This window comes from Corvus brachyrhynchos, unplaced genomic scaffold, assembly GCF_000691975.1.
Source record: "Corvus brachyrhynchos isolate BGI_N302 unplaced genomic scaffold, ASM69197v1 scaffold22, whole genome shotgun sequence".
Classification (NCBI taxonomy): Eukaryota; Metazoa; Chordata; class Aves; order Passeriformes; family Corvidae; genus Corvus; species Corvus brachyrhynchos.
Genome location: NW_008238355.1, coordinates 5,099,757 through 5,110,310, shown reverse-complemented (window position 1 = coordinate 5,110,310; position 10,554 = coordinate 5,099,757).

Here is a 10,554-nt window from a genome sequence, read left to right as displayed (position 1 = left end):
GCATAATGTAGGATGTTTGCAGACAGCAACAACTGATTGACAAGAAATTGAGAGTTGACTCTTGGTAAGAGGAATATCTATCTGTGTGTTTGTGTCTGCGCATGCATATACATTTTTACTACTCATGTCAATAGGTAGGAAAGGATAAGTGCAAGGACTACTTGAAATGGATGCACTGTGTTAAACTTATCCTTCCAATGGTGCTGTTCTGTCCAGGCTGCACCACAGCATGTAAAGGTACAGACGCATATATCCCTTAAATCCCAGATGAGTGTGCAATGCTCATGTCTGCTGAGCTCCTAAATATGCTTTGGGCTCTGGAGGAAAGCAGTTGTGCTCCAGTTCAGTGAGTTCACCAGTCCATTTTCAGCAGTAGGTAAAACTGGGAATTCTAACTGTGCAGAAGAATTCACATGTTCTGTGTGGGAAGCAGCTGCAAACCCCTGAAGCTGAATGACCTTGTGCTCTCTTTTAATATGTTGTCTGAACTTCAAAAACGGCCCATTTTAACATGCATTATTTTAAGAGTTCTCTTCCCTGAAAAAGAGTACTCAGTGAATTTGAGCACACCCACTCCTCTACTGTGCAAATGAGAAAACCTTGCATGAGAAGTTTAACCATTAATTATCTACCCACAATTATAACCTACACCTTCTCCTTTAATGGAAACCCGGGGGTAAGCGCAGCAACAATCTTTCAAGCCACGCAACAAGTCCACCTTACTTTAGCTTGGGTATCACTGTGCCCACCCACATATTCTCAGGAGTACTTGTTTCTCTCACTCTGCATAGTCTAAGCGTGGCCATAAGGCTGATGTGCAAACCCTGGGCTTTTCACATGACAGTACTGTGTGTTTCAGCAGACTCCTGCCATTAGAAAGAGCCTGTTGAGAGCACTGTATAAAATGGTGAAGCAGCTGGCAAGGGGCTCTTGTAGAAGAATGGGCTTCATAGGGAAGCTGTATGAAATACTGGCATGAATATTCTGCACTATCATTTGGAATGGCAATGAAATGGGAATGTTATCACAAACTGTCACCATTTATTTATGGCTTATGTACAACTGTGATCACAGGTAAACCTATTAAGATACAGTATCTGTTATGAGTCCAAGACCAGTAGTGCAGGGGAGGATAAATGTCAAAGAATTATATGCAAGTACCTAAAGGAGATGCCCAGCCATTTCACAGGCAACTTGAGACTGCCCAGCTCTGGAGAGCTAAGTGCATAGATTTGTTCTGGTCTTGCAAGGCAATGCACCTGCAGAGCTGCCCAACAGCTGAAGTTGTTGGCATCTCTTCCTTTCTCCCTGCTGGTACCTTATCAGATGATGCCCAAACACTGGGAGAGCACAGAAAGGCTTTTACCAGCCTTTCAGAGTGCACTGCCAAGGCCATGCTAAGACAGCAGAGGTGTCTTTCATCCCCTCTACTGCTTCAGAGAAGTGACAGTTAGTACTACTTCTTGATGGAGAGAACTGTGTAACCACGAAACAAAAATACTGCAAGTCCTGCACTGCAGAGAAGATACCTCTGAAGCACAACTCCTGCTCTAATGCACTAGCATTAAACCTTTGCAAAACAACTAAAACAACTTAATAAATTATTAGGCAGAATATTTCCAGTGGCTTTTCTGAACTTTATTCCTTCACTTTCTAAGTATCACTTAGTGGCCTGTTACTCTGCTCTACTCTGAAGTTCATGACTAAAATAGAAAGGCTGAAAAGCTATGGGGAAGATACTGATGGACAGCTCTGCAAATTGTCCAGCTGAACCATAAAACTGTCAAACAAATGATACATGTTAGTTGTGATGGCCCCATGCCTCCCAGAAATAAAGTGAATCCTTAATGGAAGACTTTAGTAAGGAATTAAACATTAATTAGGGCTTATATTAGAGAGACATAAAAGGGATTAGAGACAAATCACAGGTTTGCTATAGCAATGGTAGAATGAAAGCATTTCTTTTTGAACTTTGGTTGATTGGTTATAAGCAATAAAGCTGCAAAGGCAGAGGAAAACATCTTTATTCCTTGTTTTGAAAGGGGTAGTGGCCCAATGCCCTTAGTTTTCTTTACTTGCCTCACAACCACAGCGCAGTGAGAGTACTTACGTTCTCAGTTATTGACATGGTTCATAACTGCAAAAGCTTCTAATGGGTTGACTCACAAACTCATGTGATAGCCACAGGAAGTCTAACACAGAAACTATGGCCATACTTGGTGTCGAAGTGGCAAAAGCTTTGTAAAGGAGATATATTTTTAACTGAGTACATCTGGGTTGACTTGTTTAGACAAAATGAGCCAATGTAAGCTTTCCAGAGGACTCAGAGAGTGGCCATTCTGATTTTTCTAGAGGACTCTTTGATTTGTTATTATTTTTGCCTCTGCCTCTCCACAGCCCACACAAAACATCAGTTACAATCCATGTCCTGTGGAACAAACAAGTAAGAATTTGTACATCCTGTGCCTCTCCATTTTGGGGGGGCAGGCTTCCAAATGTGTATTTATTAATTGTTGACTGGCATCTACCCTGAACCTAAAGTTGCATCCATGAGTCATCTTTCGTATTAGCACAACCAGCATCACAGATTTCCAAAACTTGGTTTCAGACCAAATACACAGGATTTTAATTGTAATTCAGAAAAAAAGAAAAGAAAAAAAAAGAAAAAGAAAAAAAGTCTTCTGGATTCTGTTTACTGAGCATTATGGCAAATGATAAGTTAAGTGATAATTAAAAATAGATATATAAATAATAAATATTCCCATCTGGTTCAGCTGCAAAATAAAAGCTGGCATGCATGCCTTGTAGCATTTGGGAGTACCTGGAAACTGTAACCACAGTGCAAGAATTTGCTTATGCCCAGCTACCAGTGGCTGATCACAGCCACTTGTTTAGGCTGAACCAGAGAATTTGAAAGTTTCCCTTCTGGTTGTCAGCTGATCTTTGAGAAGCCATGGGGTTCAGGAGAGGTACCTGAGGACTGGAAGACAGCAAATGTCACCCCAGTCTCAAAGAGAGCAAGAAGAAGGACCCAGGGAACTACTGGCCAGTCAGCTTTACCTCAGTTGCTGGAAAGGTGATGGAGCACCTCATTCTGGAGACTATCTCAATCCACATGGATGACAAGAAGGTATAAGGAGTAGTCAGCCATGTCTCACTAAAGGGAAATCATGCTTGGCCAACCTGACTTCCTACAACGAAGCAAAGACCTGGATGAATGAGGGAAGAGCAGTTGATGTCTATGCTGACTTCTTTTTAAATGAGCTTGGCAGAGCAAGCTGTGGAAATCAACTCCCCACACCCAGTCCACCCTGTGTACTGATGCCAGTTCTAGGAGCAAAGACAGTACCAAAGACTGTTGAGGTTTGAGGGATAAATCTATTCTTTCCTCCACACTCAGCCTCCCTTCCTCAAAGCAAAAGGTAGAATATGCTCTGGCCATAGGTAAATATATGCAAATCCTAATTCCACCAAAGGACCTAAAGGAGTTGTAAGAGAAATTACTATGTGGGGTGCCACACAAATACATGGTAATTTTCACCCTGAGGAGCTGATGCAGCCAAAGAGGGAACTGAGGAGATAAGGTGGCTTGTTAGAAGGATGCAAGGCAGTGCGTCATCCTCAGCTAACCACATAGTCCTGCCCCTCTTCTAGCTGGCTCCAGTCATAACAGATGTGACTGCCATGTAACATCAATGCCATTCTCTCTGGTAGCTCTGCAACACTCTTCCTACATTCTAAAATAAATTTTGCTATGGGCAAAAGGGAATACAGATTATATGTGGAGCTCAGAATTTACTGTTAGTCTAACTAGGGTCTCCACAGTCTAACTAAAATACAGGAGATCACTATCATTGGTTCAGTTACAGTAGAATTAACACTCTGAAAATAAGAGTGAGACTAATACACATTAAATTTCTACTATCTATCCCTTTTCTCTGTCCTTAAATTTAGCCTGCAGTCGTCCTTCTGAGTCCTAAGACTCAGGGAGGACATAAGCTCTCCCCAAGCAGGAAGTGGGTATCACACTGAGTCCTAGGCATGCCAATTTCTTCATCAAATGTAGGCTCTTGGTCATTGTAGTGTGGTTACCTGAGCCCCATTTGGGGCTATTTTGGATGTTTTCTTAATAAAATCTACTTTGCTTCCATTAGTTCCCATCTAAACTTTGACAGTCAGATGTAGGGTTTCTCTTTGCTCAGGGCCAGTGGAGTAAATCCAGAACTTTAGAACTGGAAGTAAAATCTTTCAGATTTATTTCCCTCCCAAGTTAAGTGCAGATGGAATACATACTAGCCTCAGACCCAACATCCCAATCCTCCTGAAGTGGAGGAACTGGTACTTAACCCAGTATAAGAAGAACACTGCACCTTTACAGTAGTCATTTTTATCTATTAGAATTAAGTATTATCACTGTTTGCCACTGAGCTAAGATGAAAAATTGTAGGCAGCAGTCACACAGAACCTTCCCCCTTTAGTACAGGAGCCCCATTTCAGAGGGGCTTCAACCACTACCCAAACTATTTTGCACAAGTGCTGATCTCAGCACTGCCTACATCTGGCCACAGACCTTTGATCTAGACTGATTCATAGACTGCCTTCCCAGTTTGGTCTCTGTAGGAACCCAGAGTGCCGAGAATATTTCTCTGCCTGTTTTTAAGGGTTCTTACCCCCCTGAACAACACTGTTTTGACCTCCAACCTTGGAAAAAATTACCAACGATCAGACAAGAACTAGAAAATACAATGGTGTGAATCAGGTGATAGACTACTATGTAAGATTGTCACAGGGTGAAAAATTTAGAGGTTTTAGACTTCTCTTTGTGGTAAATAGATATGAGCAAAAAACATCAAAATGGAGGATTGTTGTTGTTCTCTAAACCTTCTTCTTCTTCTTCTTCCTCTTCTTCTTCTTCTTCTTCTACTACTACTCCATATTCTGCAGTAAAAGTAATTTGGGATGATTGGGCAAAGAATTCCGCAGTTCCTGTCCGTGTTACTGAATAACTGGTAGGAAAGTGAAAATAATATAAGTTTTTAGTAACCATTTGGTTAAATTATCTTTAAAAGGCTGTGTAAATCTTGATAATTAGACTTTTCTCCTGCATTCTTGGCTCTGTGTTATGCCTGGGTCACGCTAGTGACTCTGTTTCTCTGATAAGACTTAATAAACAACTATCTGGCAGCAGTGAAACTCCAGGAAAAGTCTCCATTTGCCTCTTGTGCTAACTCCTGGCAAGAACTTTAAAACCCTCTCCCTTCAGGAGAGATTTGATTTACAGCACGGTTCAGTGTCAGCCCCAGAGCTGTCCTCTCACGATACTTGCCTGATCCAAATTTAATGACCTGGACTCTGGGCTGACCACATTTGTCCCTCAGCACCTGCCTTGCTCCTCGGCTCAGAAGCAGTGGATGAGGCCGGCGATGAGGCAGCCTGTCTCCTCAGGGATAAGCTGGTCCTTTGCTGCGGCCTGTCACGTTTTACCCTGGATGCTATTCACTGAGCTAAGCTGAAAAATTGTAGGCAGCAGTCACACAACTATCAAACAGCCCTTACCACAGCTACAACCATCTTGGGCCAAGACAAGCCCTGAGACAACACACTGTCAGGTTGATGTGAAGCCCTCGGTGTAACAGTCATAATGACAGAATTAGATTTACCAGGTTACATCTGAAGACAAAAATAGTTGTACAGGGCTGAACTGCAGCAAAACAACCCCCTTGAGTCATGTTCAACCATGGTGGAATAGAAGGTGACATCTGGGTGATAAGGTCCATGTGTCTGGAAAAATGAGAGAGCATTTAAGACATAACCCTAGGCTATATGCATTGGATGAAATATAGTGAGGTATCACAAATGCAGGGAGATGCCAAATCCTGGCCAGTTTTGGGATACTAGAGATATGCACATGGATGGTATCTAGAATTTCAAGCATTCACATAATACTTGTTAAATCCGTTGTATTCAGCAGAGGTGATAAAAAGACTAACAAGATAACAAGAGGTGATTAGGAAATCACCTCTTAGGTAAACAAAGTAATGATGAGGAAAGCACTCGTAAAGGGCTGAGAAGTATTTTCATCACTGAGTCTATTTGCATCTACCCAGACTAGGTTGTATACCAACATTTGATCTCCTCAGGGCACAGAACACCTCCACCTTAGCTATGAAGTCTAGAAAGTGCACTGGAAAAGCCAAGAAACACTTCTCAACTTGTCAGAATTGGTGGGAATTGGAAAAACAATTATGGCATCACACCAGGAAGGAAGCAGAAACAAAAAAATCTGAAGCCCTTGGGAGGAAACAGCACATCCTACCCTACACCGCAAACAAATGCACCCTGTTCTCTCCTATACAATTGATCAACCCTAGATAATTCCATGCAACTCTAGGATGATATATCCCAGGCACCTTCAAGCTTTCAAGCCCCCTCAGGAGTGCACCCATGTTCCTGCATCATGTGCCACTTCTGTCTGGGGCGGATCACTGCAAGAAAATCAAGTCCAGCACAGGCAATCACCGCCAGGGAGCAGGTATTATGTCTGTCTGCAACCTACTATGGTAGAAACCTAGTGCTAGAGGTACTGCAGGTCTTGAGGCAGCATAGCACTGTCCCACTGAGGGAAAAGGCAACAGATAGCTGCAGGCCACATTCAGTTCAACTACTCATCCCAAAGGCTGGAAATAAATTGAGGAAGAAGGAAATCTGGGGGCTCACAAAGCCCACCCGATCATGGCTAAAAGCCGCAACATTGTCATAAGCTGAGCTTTAAAAACAAGCCCTCCATAGGAATAGCAGGACTAAGATCCATGCTCTGTGGCTGGTAAGACTCCTGATGTGTGATACGTATGTCTGATACCTTTAGTATGTTGCAGAGACATTATAACAGCAGTGGCAATGAGGTGATTGAGAAGGGTGTATAGAACTGCTAGGCTTCTGCAAGAAACAGGATCACTTCAGAGTTAGATTTTACAAGGCTGACCACGCTATGGAAGCCATGGAGATGCACGAGTTGGAGCACAATTTCATACTATGCCTTCTCCACCCTACCAGCAGGCAGTTCAGTCAGGGCTGGTCTCATTCTCTCCTGCCTCTGTCCTTGTGCTTCTTCTGTTGTGGACTACCAGGCTACACAGTGTCACGTCTCTGCAGCTTACCTGTGCACAAGAAAACAAACTGAAATAAAAAAGGAGATGCTTCCCAGGCAGTCAGCTGGATGAATTATCCTCCTTTCAGTTTCCTTGCTGCTGGACCTGACACATGGGAAACAGCAGCAACAAGCAAGCAGTGGCAGGGAAAAAGAGCAAGACAGAAGTCCTGGTTAGAATGGATTAGATGTAACATGAAAATTGAGACTGTTCAGCTGAGTCCATCTGCCCAAAGACCAGCTGCTACCATGTGGGAATGTGAAGTTATCCAAGAAGCAAAGGCTGTCATAAACCCTGGAATGCCTCACCAGTAGTTAGTTATTTACAACAGTAGTTAGTTATTACAAAAATATCCATATAACTCCAGATGATTTTCTAGGCTTCAAGTTCCATATGCTACAGCAAAAGTCTTGTTCCTGCCATGTGGCATGAGATGGCTGTGTGACAAAGCCATCTTGGCATTTCCAGGGATGCTCTTTGAAGCCAAGTTTATAATTCAATTAAGTGCTAAATGAGCTGGAGGCATCTGAACAGAAAACCACACACACACACACACACACACACACACTCACCCAGATACCTACCCCCCCACCAACACGTACACACACATTTCCTGTGCATTGTGAAGTTACCTCTTCACAGAGAAAGAAAATGCAGCAGAAAATTACCAGCTCCCTGACATGTCCGAAGGAGCTTGGAACGTCTGTGTTCTCAAAACATCTGCAGGGATGCTGCAGGGAGAGCTGCTGGGACCAAATGCTTTAAACAGTCCTTCTCAGTGGAGTGACTCAGCTCAGGAGTAACAGGTTTTACATCTCTCATCTGCCCAGTTTGAGACATTGAAGGATTTTAAACTGGCCAGACAGCTGGGAAGGGTCAGCCTCCATATACGGGAAAGGGCCAGTGAAAAGTGCTGCTCTCCATTCCCCATGCCCGTGTGCCTCCCCACAAATGCCTCAGGATAGGAAGAACTCTCACTCAGTCTTTGCAGGGAGATGGGAAGAGGCTGTGTTAAAATCCCCAGTGTACTTTGGGTGGGAGTGTCAGCTGTGGGAAACCTCCCCAGTAAAACGCTGCTGGACACTTCCCAGTCCTTGGAGGAGCAGAAAGTCAAAGGCAAAAGGGGAATGTCCCAGGGTCTTTATCACGGCTCTGCCTGACCGTCTTTAGAACCATACTCACAGAAACCTAAGCACATGTGTTTAGCTCTGAATCATACTTTTAAACATGGCAAACTGCATATTGGATGTAATCTGAGGTAATCCTGGAATTTGTGCTGCCCCTGGAAGAAGAGACTTGGAAGAATTGCAGAGCAGACCACTGAGTTTCACCAGTGTAGCCTGGCATTTGACCTGAAAATGCTGCTGGAACATGTTGATCCAGTTGACTACCTTGATTAGGAAAAAGCAAGCCATATGCTCCCAGCTGCTCTCCCTGCAGCAGCCCTGAGATGTTTTGGGAACCGAGGTGTATTGGGCTCCTTCCCAGGGTGCAGGTAACTCTGCTGGATTTTCTTTCTCTGGCAGAAGGCACCAGAGCAGCTGTGGTGAGCAGAAAAGATTTCCTGAGGGCAACTGCAGTTCTTGTAATAAGATTGAAAAATCTTGTTAGACATGGAGGAGAAACCTGCAGGTGATAGAGCCTTTTGCCGAATCTCTCCTCTAGCAGGGGTTTTGACTTCTGTCTCCCAAGTTCAGGCCTGATGTTGCTGGTGTGCTACATGTAGCACTTGCCCATGCCTTGGGATAAATTGCAGAAAAAAAGGGGGATGCTCTGCTTAGGTCCTACCCCAATCTCTTGGAAATGCTCTGGAGGTCATGTTCTTGTCAGACTTCCAGGGAAGAGACTTGCCTGGAGCTCTGAGAGAGACTTCTCTAAAATGTCGACAGAGCACCATCTCTATCTGTGGCTCTGCAGTGTTTCAGGACTTTCTACAACACATCTGAGGACAGCCAAAATTTCCTGGCCAAAAAGAGCATTGGTCTGACACCTTGTCTTCCAGACGGGACTTTGAAATCAGCCAAGCTGAATGCACCCGTTCTGTTTCAGCAGTCTCTGAGGAAACATCAGATTGGTCTCCAAGGCTCAAGTCTTGGTCTTCCAGATGTCAATAGGAATGGTCTGTGGTAGAACCCATGGGGTTCAGGGGGTTTCTCCCCTGCAAAGAACCTTTTGCTGAAATTTGTGGATAAGTCTTTGACTGGGGACTGAGCTGTTGGCTCCTCTGCAAGGGATAGCTTCCACGTCCATCACAGCTGGGTGTTGGAGCTGCTGGCATCTTGTGCTGGCCCCACAACGAACCCTCCCCACTTAAAGTGAGGTCCAGGGTTGGTGTTAATGAGCAAAAAATCAGTGTACGGCGTTTGGTTATTGGGTGTTCATCTCCTCCAATCTATCCCTCTGGAGAGGAAGCTAACAAAAGAGCCAATTTGAGTGGGTGCAAGGTCCTTCTCTCATGGATCACCCTTTCCATCTGGCAAAATACTATCAGCCCTCACTGAAGCCCATGCAGCAGCACTCACCTGTGTTGTCCCAGCTCAGGGTGCAGCTAGCAGCATAGAACTGGATTCCCTCCCTGGAGGGCTTGATAAGACTCCTGAAGGCACAATAATAGGTAAACGAGAATGATCCTGAGGACCAGAGTCCCACCCCTTGGAAAACTGGCTCCTCAGGTACACATGGTAACAAACAAGCATTGAGAGAATCAAGCTACAGGCTGGTTGTGATAAAGCACATATAACACTTTTCACAGAAACATGGAATCATAGAATGTTAAGAGTTGGAAGGGACCTTCAGGATCATCTAGTCCCAACATCCCCCTGCCAGGGGCAGAGACACCTCCCACTAGACCGGGTTAATCAAGACGTTATCCAGCCTGGCTTTGAACAGTGCCAGGCTGGGGCATCCACAACCTCCCTGGGCAACCTGTTCCAGTGTCTCACCACCTTCGCAGTAAAGAATTTATTCCCAAAAACTAAGCTACACTTCCCCTCTTTCAATTTGTACCCGTTATTCACTAGGATTGAGCAGCCCCGACTTTCATAGGCTGTATTTGTAGGGGAGGTTCTTCAGTCCCCTTATAAACTTCACTTTTCTGGACTTGGTCCAACAGGTCCACGTCCTTCCTGTAGTGAATCCCAGAGCCGGATGCAGCACTCCAGGTGGGGTTTCACCAGAGAGGAGCAGAGGGGCAGAATCCCCTCGCTCCCCTGCTGCCCACGCTGCTTTGGAGGCAGGCCAGGATGCGGCTGGCTTTATGGGCTGAGACCGCACACTCCTCTTTGCCATGCTGAGATCAATAAATTGGTTTACACGTAGTCAGCGGACACAACTCCCACCCTGCCCCTACGCTTTTCCGGGGAAGGAGGGCGGGTCCGCCACCGTCACAGCGGCGTTCCCGCGGGGC